This window comes from Myripristis murdjan, chromosome 23 (assembly GCF_902150065.1).
Source record: "Myripristis murdjan chromosome 23, fMyrMur1.1, whole genome shotgun sequence".
NCBI lineage: Eukaryota > Metazoa > Chordata > Actinopteri > Holocentriformes > Holocentridae > Myripristis > Myripristis murdjan.
Genome location: NC_044002.1, coordinates 899348 through 911743, shown reverse-complemented (window position 1 = coordinate 911743; position 12396 = coordinate 899348).

Below are 12396 nucleotides of genomic sequence, written 5' to 3'. Positions count from 1 at the left end.
GGTAATTTTGTTGTAAATTAATTTCAGATGTACATTTATATTAATTATACATTGTTTTCTGGTATTTTTTGTAACCAATTTTTTGTACATTTTCTAACACTGTTTTATTCAGTGTCTGGTAATTGTTTTGAGCTAATTTTCTGTTTTTGTTTATTTATTCATTTATTTGGTAAATATTTTGCTAATTTTTTGGTTAATTGCTGTTTTGGCTTGGTTTGGTCATTTAAATTTCCATATCAACAAAATTTATTTATTTATTTATTTTTAATTTGGGGGAAATATCCATTTTTTTTTTTTTTTGTTTTGTACATGTCTTATAGTTAATTTCATGGTAGTTTTATGTATTCATTTATTTGGTAAATATTTTGCTTTGCTTTGTTTTGTTAGTGTCTATTTAGAACAACCTGAAAATCAAGTCATTTCAGCCATACTTACAAAATGGGAAAAAGCTGATTGGTTAGCAGAGAAATACAGTCCACACATGAATAATTATGAATGGCTAAAAAGTATTTCATTTGATTTATCTAATGAATGAATAGATAAATCAAATGAAATGAAATAAATCAAAGTTCAAAGTTTAGTCCAAGGACAAATCACATAGTCGTGGGCAACTGCTGAATCTCAACATACCGCAGGTCTGAGTAGGAAGGAAATTTGAAAATATAATTGATGGAGATGCATAATGGACTTAACCACTTGAATCTGACATTTTTATGAAACCATGGGCTGCAATGGAAGTGAATGTGAAGTGGGAAGAGATGGCTTCAGCGGGATGTCCCAGTAGCTCACTGGATCTGTGCATACATGACATGTTAAGGCCGAGTCCTGATCACAGTGTCCTGGGTTCAAATCTGATTTCAGGACTTTTGCTGCTTATCATCTCCTCTCTCCCCCTGCTGTTCCTGTCTCTGTCAAATAAAGCAGAAATGCCAAAAAAAAAAAAAAAAAAAAAGACTGGTGAGGTGCCGAGAGGTTAAGACTTTTCTTTGACCCTCTTTTTTATATCTATGTTGGAAATTTCAAGACAAAATAATAATTAATTAGATATTTGATTCATCAATAGTAAAATATCTTACATAATTTTTTTAAATTTACCTTTCTTCTTCATAACTGCTAGTGATTTAAAATGAAAGATCCACAACTTACTGTAAATCTTTGTTTTCTGTGAGTAAACCTTCTCCCTGCCTAAATAGCAGGCACCCTTAGGACACAGCTCTTGAACACGGCAGGATTAAACATTTTGGGTATAGCCTCAAAATTGCACAGCCAGCTTGCTCAAAATAATGCTGATCTTCTGTGCATGTGAAAAGTTGACATTTTGGCATCTTGTCTTCATTTTTTTTTTTTATGCCTCTGTTTCTCTATCTCCATCTTTAACTCAGACATCACACAGAACATCCACAATTCTAACTACACATTTTCCTAAACCAACACATACCTTAGACACACCAAATCAACCCGTATATGTGGAGCTATAGTTGTCTTTCACACGCTTATACACACACACACACCTTTCAGCCGCCCACGCTGAGCAGAGGCAGGTTTGTAAGGTCGACTCTGACGACGAAACCAGAGAAGTGAACATCCGCCCACTTTCAGGGTGTGTAGGAGGGAAACAGGCACGAGAGTCTTTCATGTCACCTGACTCATGCCAGGAAACAGCAACTTGAAGCAATCAATCTAGATCCAGTTACCAGGGCGGACAATAGTTTATTGGCAGATGGCACAGACATCTTATTCATTTGCAGATTCTTTTATGCGTCAATTAGGAAATGTCTGGCAGATGTGGTGGTAAAGGGATAGTTCACCCATTTTGAAAAAATGTGATATCACTTCACATTCCCCCTAGCTGTTCTGTAGGACAGTAGTGGTGCTATCTTCCTCTCACTGTTACTGAGTGCTGGATACTGGCTGGATGCTCCAAATGCTAACTGTTAGCCTCCTGCCACTGAGGTGGACTTCCCCCCAGCTAACATTCTTCAAAATGATTGCCATAATCCACTGTGCCTCACTTTAACATCACTTAAGAAAATGTCCAAAATTAAATTATTATTACAGAGTGCACTCAGATTTGTCAGATTACTGGTAAAATCTGTATTTCTTCCTGTTGTCAGCATCCAGAAAGATCCAGTAACTTCTGCACTTCCTGTATCCCTCCACAGCAGAGGAGCAGCAGCCACCACAGAGACACGAGCAGATTGCTTTATTTTGCTATCATTTGGTTTCTTCATAGCTTGCTATGTTAGGCTGGCTACATTGTGACTAACTTCTTCTTTTCCGCTGCTCCTTAATTGCGAGTTTCACTACTTTTCAAGCACCTGCCAATAAATACCAATAAATAATGCCAATAAATAAATACCTGCCAAAATAAATATTCATTTATTTTGCCCCCCCGCCCCTCCCACACACACACACACACACACACACACACACACACACACAACAAAAACAAAGACATCAGAGATCATAGGAAGTTGCACCCTTCATCCAGGTCAATGGAAGGTAATTGGACAATCGATAGGTAGACACTGACTCCACACTTCCCAGTTATGATGTGTCTGTGTCTGTATGTGTCAGAGAAGATTAGACTCATTTATTGTTGTGTCCCACTGCTTGTCTCAGGTAACTTTTGCTCTCAGACATCCCTTTTTCCCCACAATCCAGGAAGGAAGGCTACATGGAGCGGTGGGGTGTGACTGATGAGAGGAAATGGAAAAGGAAGCAGTTACATCCTCTCATGGTGATAGAAGGCAAATCACTGTCCAGCAAACATTTCGATTGTAAACAGATGTTGATGTGACAGCGTATACCAATGTTGAAAACCCATGTAAATATGACACTAAAATGTAAGCTGACATGATGTCCATAGTTGCTGCCTCCATTGTTTTGTGAGATTAGGACCGAAAAATCGTTAGTAAAAAACAAATTCCAAAGCTGTGTTTTTATGAAGGTATAGAGACCCTGTGTGGAGCAAACGAGGCACAATGCATGGGCAGAAATGTCATCTTGACCTAAAACACCTGCAAGAGGTAGCAGTGTTTGTGTGTTGTGTGGAGAATTGTTCAACTCGTGTAATGAAAAGTTTCCGTCTTGTTTCCAGCTACACTGAAAAACCTAAAATAATTAGCCACCGCCCCCAGAGGCTAAACCATCGTCAGACAATAGCTGATTTTAATATGCTTTTAATATGACATTTTACCATGCCATAATATCATACTGATGTTAGCATCAAATGGTTGCTACTGTAGGTGACCATAATCAGCCATTTTTCGCACTACATCCCATAAGTGAAAAAACAGTTTGACGATGTTATCACAAATAAGAGCAACATCAAAGATGTGTCCTTTTCCATAATATTGCTCAAGTTGGTGTGCATGTTACTGCATGTGCATGTTTATGTGAACACGCATAGTGTGTGTGTATTGTTGTATGAGTGTGTTGACTGGTGATAAGGCAGTTAAAAGACAGACATTTAACCTTAACCCTTTCCCGATGATCCTGGACTTCCTCACTCCCAGACGGCTCCATCTAAACACCAGTACCCCACATTTATCCTGAGTGCACCCTCTTCAGAGATCACTGACCCACCATACCAGAACAACAAAGGCCTGCTTTTGAAACCAGCTGCCACTTCCACCAGACTTACATACCTTTGCCCGTATAATTTTCTCCTTAATTTAAGTTTACTTCAACAGAATAAAATTACTCTTCCCTCTAACAACTAGAGCAGTGCCTGTTAAATTGTGTGAAAATGTTAGAGTATACATGTATTTTGGATGCAGAGGCTCACATGAAAATGTGGCCTCAGTGTGACATTCAGTGTGCAAGGATAAGGTCCAGATTTGACATAGCTCAATAGTGCGGCTTGAGGTGATATTGTTCATAACCGCAAGCTAAGACACTGCATCCGGAGTGTGCGGAGCATGACTGAGATGGGACATCTCCAAATGCAGTGCTGCTGCATCTCCAGGTGTGACCATGAAAGCAAAATATCAGAGCAAGCCCACCAGCGTGTTTGGAAATGCATAAACATGGATGCTGGGAAACAGCAAGGATAGTTCCAACTCCACTTTTCACATGTACTGTGACGTCTCACTCAGCCTCCTAGGTCATGTTGATCTGTTTTCACCTGTTCATTCATTTATGGCTTCACTGTCCCTGTTACAGGTCAGCCCACTTCCTGCCCCTGTGCATGTTCCTGCTACTGTGATTGTGCAGCCACACTCCGATTAGATTCACTGGTGTCTCATTAGTCAGTGGATGTAGTCTCAGTGCTTTCCCCACCTCAGTGCCAGTTTGTCTTTGTCCCTCATGACAAACGTAGCAGCGTTCTTCCCTAGCATTATCATTCTCCTAGTGTGTAACAGACCTTTGCTTTTTACCATGGATTTCGCTAGTGCCTTCTCCTCACCAGATCTATTGCCTGATTACCTGCCTGCTACTCTGTAACATTTATATGCATGTAAAGACCAGTAAAGTTAGATTCTATCCTGTGCCTGTTCTCCGTCAGTTGTCACATGTACATTATTTTAAGTCATGGTGAAACATTTCCATGCTCATTATCCTAACTGATTTAATTGTTGGTACTAGAGACTCATCCCATCTTAAATTTGTGTAGATCCTCACACCTGGCATATGGTGACAGTGAGCGATGTCTCAAATGTCTGGCATCCTCCTAAAAACTGACTGGAGATCAGTCCACACCCTCACTACACAGACACAGGAGCAGCAACACACAAATTTATAAGAAATGCCAAAAACTATCTCAGCTCTTCTTGACTGGTTGGAATGGACGATAAATGAATATGTCTCTTAAAAATGAGTGTGACATTCTCACCAGATGTCTATGGATATTCTCATTTATCCAGGTCAACGTTCTCTTTGGGCAAATTGAATCGTAGGCAACTGGACTTGTATTTGTCTTAGGAAGACGTTTCGCCTCTTATCCAAGGGGCTTCATCAGTTCAGTTTTGAACTGATGCATAAATGAAGTGTATACAAATGCACATGCACAGGCCTACACCATTTCCTGCACATAAACTGGATTTATAAAAACAGAATGTGCACACCTCACATATTCTTTAGACCATTCATACACATGTTTTTCTTTAGTGCTATAAGGGTAGTGAGATGAGGTGGGGATGAAATGTATGTTTTTTTTTTTTTTTGTGTTTACACAGAGATTTCTAAAATGCTATTCAAAGGCACATTTATTATAGTTACATTGATTAATTACTTTTGTGTAATTCATCATTAATTTAATTTATGATTCTTTTAATTTACAGCAAGTCAGAGTCAACATTTTATTTAGCTGTTAATATTCTTTTCATTTTATCCTGACACACCTTGTAATGTCGGTTGGGATATAAGCGCTACAAACTAATCAGTGATACCTTTCTGAAATAGCACTTGATGTTTTAGGTCCATGTGATGAATTAATTATATGGACGGTATAAAGAGCTGCACAGCCATGTGTAATGCTCGCACGTATTACAGCTGTTCTGGCTGTTGGAGAACCTTGAGGTGCAACACAATTGGTGAAACGGCTCTTTTAGTTTCCATTTGTTTGACAGGTGTAAAGACTGGTGCAGCAGGTGGATTTGATATAAAATGGCTGGTTGTGTGTTCATACATTTATGGATAACTGGCAGTGGAAAACAGGCTCAAGCAAATTAATTAATCAAATTAATTAATCAAAAATGAATGTCTAAAAGAATGCTCCTACATACACTATATTACCAAAAGTATTCGCTCACCCATTCAAATGATCAGAATCAGGTGTCCTAATCACTTGGCCTGGCCACAGGTGTATAAAATCAAGCACTCAGGCATGCAGACTGTGAAACAAGACATTTGTGAAAGAATGGGCCGCTCTCAGGAGCTCAGTGAATTCCAGCGTGGAACTGTCATAGGATGCCACCTGTGCAACAAATCCAGTCGTGAAATTTCCTCGCTCCTAAATATTCCACAGTCAACTGTCAGCTCTATTATAACAAAATGGAAGCGTTTGGGAACAACAGCAACTCAGCCACGAAGTGGTAGGCCACGTAAAGTGACGGAGAGGGGTCAGCGGATGCTGAAGCGCATAGTGCAAAGAGGTCGCCGACTTTCTGCACAGTCAATTGCTACAGAGCTACAAACTTCATGTGACCTTCAGATTAGCCCAAGTACAGTACGCAGAGAACTTCATGGAATGGGTTTCCATGGCCGAGCAGCTGCAGCCAAGCCACACATCACCAAGTGCAATGCAAAGCGTCGGATGCAATGGTGTAAAGCACGCCGCCACTGGCCTCTAGAGCAGTGGAGACGCGCTCTCTGGAGTGATGAATCACGCTTTTCCATCTGGCAATCTGATGGACGAGTCTGGGTTTGGAGGTTGCCAGGAGAACGGTACATTTCAGACTGCATTGTGCCGACTGTGAAATTTGGTGGAGGAGGAATTATGGTGTGGGGTTGTTTTTCAGGAGCTGGGCTTGGCCCCTTAGTTCCAGTGAAAGGAACTTTGAATGCTTCAGGATACCAAAACATTTTGGACAATTCCATGCTCCCAACCTTGTGGGAACAGTTTGGAGCGGGCCCCTTCCTCTTCCAACATGACTGTGCACCAGTGCACAAAGCAAGGTCCATAAAGACATGGATGACAGAGTCTGGTGTGGATGAACTTGACTGGCCTGCACAGAGTCCTGACCTGAACCCGATAGAACACCTTTGGGATGAATTAGAGCGGAGACTGAGAGCCAGGCCTTCTCGACCAACATCAGTGTGTGACCTCACCAATGCGCTTTTGGAAGAATGGTCAAAAATTCCTATAAACACTCTCCTCAACCTTGTGGACAGTCTTCCCAGAAGAGTTGAAGCTGTAATAGCTGCAAAAGGTGGACCGACATCATATTGAACTCTATGGGTTAGGAATGGGATGGCACTTCAGTTCATAGTATGAGTAAAGGCAGGTGAGCGAATACTTTTGGTAATATAGTGTACTTCTGGCTTTGTGTATACATAGTTTTAGTCATGAATTTACACAGAGTTTTGGTCAGGCTGGCCCCAGGATGCAGCTGTGTGCTGAGAACATTCAGGGCTGGGAAAAAGGATTGTGGATTGTAGGCCTGATGATGGCCATGGAACAGGACAACACAGTTAGGAAATCAGCACTATGTGATTATCACAGCAGCACCACTCATAAACATACACTGTACACTGAGTTCACTTGTCCACTCCGATAACGTTATTGTGTGAGTAATGTCACACTGCTCCGCTCTGATATCAGTCAGTGGGTGAAAGCACAGAAAAATATTTGTGTGTTTTGTGAGTATTTCAAAACTGCAGTACATGCATGCTGTAAACTCTCCGGGTGCTGCACTGCCCTCACATTTGAGTTGTGCCTTTCATGGTCGGGCAACATAACATCATGAATAACATTATAAAACTGATTTTTACATGTTTTGAAGTGAAACACAGGAAAGCCGTACACACCCCAAAGTTAAAATCCAACTTCTAAATTTGGATTTATTTTTAGAAATCAACCAATATGGGGTCCTCCAGTGGCTCACCATCTACAGCATGCACCATGTAACACTAAGTTATGCTGCAGAGGCCTGGGATCAAATCTGAGCTGGACCCTTTACTGCATGTCATCCTCTCTATCCTCTCTCTGCCCTGTGATTATGCCTTTGAGGCCCTTCACCAATTTCAAGATGCAACGTATTATGTGCAGCTGGATGAACCTATGTATGAGACGTTTATTTTGACAGTTGATATCTTGAATGCACTCAAACAAAATAAAGTCCTTATGAACGACCAAGTCAAATACCTTAAAGGAGAGGACACACCTAGGCTAGTTTTAACTTTTGCCCAAACTCCACAAACCTCCTGACACATTTAATTTATTTACTTCCATTTGAACCAATCGTCAGATTTTTCAAAACCTCATCAGGTGCATATGTGCAATGCCTGTACAAGATCCATATATCCTCTTTACGATGGTTGTCAAAAACCTGTACACAAATACTGATATATTTCTGGAAATGACAGCAGTCAAGAAATGGCAACAAAAATATCCTGTGGATAACAGACCTAATCAGGAAATGTTAAATCTCCTTCATCTCTTCTCATAACAAGAAATGACTATAATTTAATAGTCAATACAACCTTCAAGTCAAAGGCGCAGTAATGCGCAAACAGTTTGCCCCAGCCTATGCCACGATCTCTATGACAGTGGGAAGAAACAGTATTTCCAAAATGCAAAAAAAAACTTTCAACACAGTATCAGGTATCCTCAATACCTGGATGATATCTGGGGGATTTTGATCCATTCCCAGAAGATTTCCAACAATCTGTCAACATTCTCTTTAGCCATCATGCATTAATAACACTGAAACTTGTGGTGAACAAAAACTGTATCAGCTTTCTTGACAGTCTGATCTACATGGGACCCAATTTTGATCGGACTAAAATTCTGGACACCAGAGTGTATTTCACACTCACGGATACTCACACACTATCAGATCAGTGAAGTTTCCATCCTAAGCATGTCCTCAACGGTATCCTGAAATCTCAGTTGTTGAGAATTGACCATATTTGTTCAAGACAAGAAGACAGGGGATAAGCCATGAAACCTCAATTCCGGGACTTACATTGCAGAGGATATTCCAGATTCCTCCTTTGTAAAATCCAGAAAGAAACCTACAACAGAACTACAAGGACACTGTAAGATCCAGACAAGCCATTCTCATGGCTTCAGCTTACACTAAGAAAGCCAATAGGATTATGAAAAAGAACTTTGAAGAAATACTTAGCAATATATGGCAATGAGTGACAACTTTAAGCTGATCTCAGTGTACAAAACGAATTTTACTCACACAAGCCAGACTTCTACCACCAGCGACCCACACAAAACTTACTTAAGATAACAAGGTTACCAAAAAGTGGATCTCTGGGTGCTGCAAAAATATGTAGGAGAAACATGCAACTTGGGAGAGGATGGATATCAAGATGGAATGAAAGATTTGATTGAACTACCAGAGGAAATACAGTAATTAAAAGATTTAGATATTAAAATCACCCTTTACATGAAAAAACATTTTCACTGTTACTTGACTTTGAAAGTCTTGTTATGTACCTGTTACCTACCCTGTAAATTGATACATTCTTATTGTGATTCAGTTCTTTTTCTATTATAAAGAAATAAAGTCAAACAATTGGAGAAGCTGATGTTTGGGGATGATGTTCAGTGCTTTCTACCATGATCCAACTCATTATTATTGTTCTGTTATTGTAGGATTGTCTTGTTTTTGTACTGATCTTGTCTCTATGGAAGAAAAATGATCTTGTCTCCATGGAAGAAAGAAGAGAAAACAGAAGCTGTTGTATAGATAGAGTTAGTCTCAGAATGTGGGCATTTTGAGGAAGCAAAATTTTCTGCAAAACTTCGAACTTTATATCACCTGGGAGTTGTTTCTCCAGGCCTTTTTTGATGAGTTCTACAGTCCTATTTACCATTGGAACTGTGGGTGTTTTTTCATTTGCCAGTTCAAGATCCTTGTATTTGGATAGTTTCCCAACTTCTTGTATTATTTGTTTATACTCCCATGTCCATTTAGTCCTACTGGGACATTTCATCATTTTGTGCATCCCTGGGTCCTGTTTGAGGCATGTCCTTGGTCAGGTCACTTACAGGTGTTTGAGCATGGATAGAGCAACAGGTTGCAGCAGCACACTTTATTAGTATTGTTGTTATTATTATGTCCCCATTATCAAATCAAGACACCATGCAAATGCCTGGCACATTATTTAAAACTTCATATACTGGTGTAGGTTGGTGTGTGTTTTATGCTAACTTCTGTCTTTATTGGAACTATTTCAGTTGTTGCAACCCTAAAACTTGAGTAATGCATAAACATGGACTAGTGAGAATTCATGTTGATTTTAGCCTATGTTTGACCTCAAGTGTAACTGGTGCAACAGGCTGCAGGGCTGCCTATGAGGAAGGCAGATCCTTATCATCTTAAATGTCAAGGCCCTCCAGAATTCAATCTATATCTGTCTGCCTCATGTGATGAAGTAGCCATAACACATATAAAGGAATTTGTGAAGTGCTCTATTTCCTCTCTGCTATGTTACTGTTTCACACAACACTCACATATTCAAATGATTTTTTAAAACACTGATTAGATAAGACGAGATAAGATAACCCCAATCAATCAAGAGGGAACCACATTTTAATTTCATTATACAACCTGTTGTATAATGACCAATAAACTTCCATGTATCGTTGTATCCTTGTAAAAATGTTCCTGGGAAAATCCAAGGGACGAGCGGAATAACACAGTAAGAATAACCTGGAGAGAAAGAAGTAGGAGAGCAGTTGTTTAAAGACAATTTTATGTTTGTTAACAGTGTAATTCAACTTTTAATTTGAGGGATAAATCAAAATAAGAACCAAAAAAAACTTTACAATAGTAGGAATTAGGCATGTAGTAGACCCTAAGAAACAGGAGAACACACACATACACACAACACACACCATACACAACTGGCACTACTTACGGCACTACCAAGCCATAACAGTAAGATAAGATGGAGCTTTATTGACTCCTGTGAGAAAACTGTGTCAGTGTAAGATCAAATAATGTAATATACAGCAAAGAAAAATAGAAACACAAAAGTACAAAATAATAAGACATGGCAGTAGCTGCAGAAGAGCATGAGCTGGTGTGGGAGAAAATCACTGACCAAGCCAGGGCATACCTTTTAACACCATGCCAGTGATTTTGCAGGTTTAGTGTATTACCTACAAAATATCCTATATGTTTCTGCTAATCTTTTCCCAAAGCAAGCGGTCATATTTAAGAACTTAAATGTCATTTTTTTCCTCCCTTTATCCAACCATTGGTTTCCATTTATTCCACTGCAATATGAAAATGAGCTTTCAGAGACATAAAACTTAAAGTTGTCCATGTTAGTTTTCCTAAAAGCAGCAGACCTGTTGCGTGTTGATGACTTGAAATTGGACGGAATGACACTGGGCATCTTTCCACACTTTACACTCTGAATTAGTTAGAACTGAATTAGAACTTGTTCTGTGGTTTACAATTATTTTCATAGCCACAGAAGCAGAAAATAAAGTGAGTTTTTCAACCAAAAATTCAAATTTGAAAATTGATTATATGTCTTCAAATCTTTAGTAGCCCTACATTATTTGCAAAATGGTTTGCTGTAATGTTAAATGTTGGTAAATTGTATTAAACGGGCCAGACAATCAAAATCACTGTTATTGTCCTGTAAATGCAAGATTTGTCACAACTGTTTATATATTACATATGCCTTTTAATTGTCAGCTAGTTAATGTGTTGGGCAGTGTGATCCTCTTACATACTAACACATTAACATGTATACATTTCCAAGGGTAAAATGCAAGAGGAACAAACAAAATAACAGGTGAAACTAATCAAATTGAAGTATAAGATTATTAACTATTGTAACACAGAAGCAAATCTGAAATTATTTTCTAACTCCATGTGATCCAACGCCAGTGAGAGAAACCATAGTTGTCACTTTCCAACAAGTCCTCCAATCCATTCGACCAGATGGGTCATTTGTACTGACCCTGTAATACCCAAGGGACTGTTTCCTGAGCAAGCTAGCTAAGAAGACCAAGGAACTGATCAATAGTCACTCGCTAGCTACTAAAAATACTTGGTTAAGGAAAAGGTTATTGTTAAGGTTAGGGAAAAGTCATAATTTGGGCTTAAACGTCAACAGGATTGCTAAGACAAGGGCACGTCATGTTCAACACCTGTGACTGGGCTGGACAGGTTCCATTAACTCTGTGCTGACAAACTGAGGTTAGTCAGTAAACCTGCTTTCTGTAGCCCTCCTTAGGAACCTTTTTTTAATTTGACACCCCCCTCCCGCTTTCCTGCTCAGTACTCCTGTTCTGTATTTTAGTGTGTCTTTAATGAACGGTGTTTTTTTGATCCAGTTGGCTTGCAGACATGTTTAAAAATAAGAAATGTTCAGAAGGCCATGCAAGGGGATAAGATGATAATACTACTCTGTCCCTTGCACCACAAATGCCAGCAGTGTCTTGTCAGCTTCTTATCAGGTGGGTAACTGAAAGGTTTTGCTCAGGATCTGGACAGCAAATAAGTTCTTGTGGTAATTAATTATGTGAGGTAATCCACTGTAAAGCTATAGCTCAAGGTCAACAGTTAAGGAGTTGTGGATGTGGGAAATTAGAGGAAAAGTGGACAGGAAAGTCATTGTCTCATTCCTCTTCTCTGGAGATGTCCGGAAGTAGCAGTTCCTGACTCAAAAAGAGGGATGTTTAGGTTAAATATTTACTCAAGAGATTTAGGGAAGTGGCTGTGCTGTGTGTGGGGATGGGGGTGGGGGAAT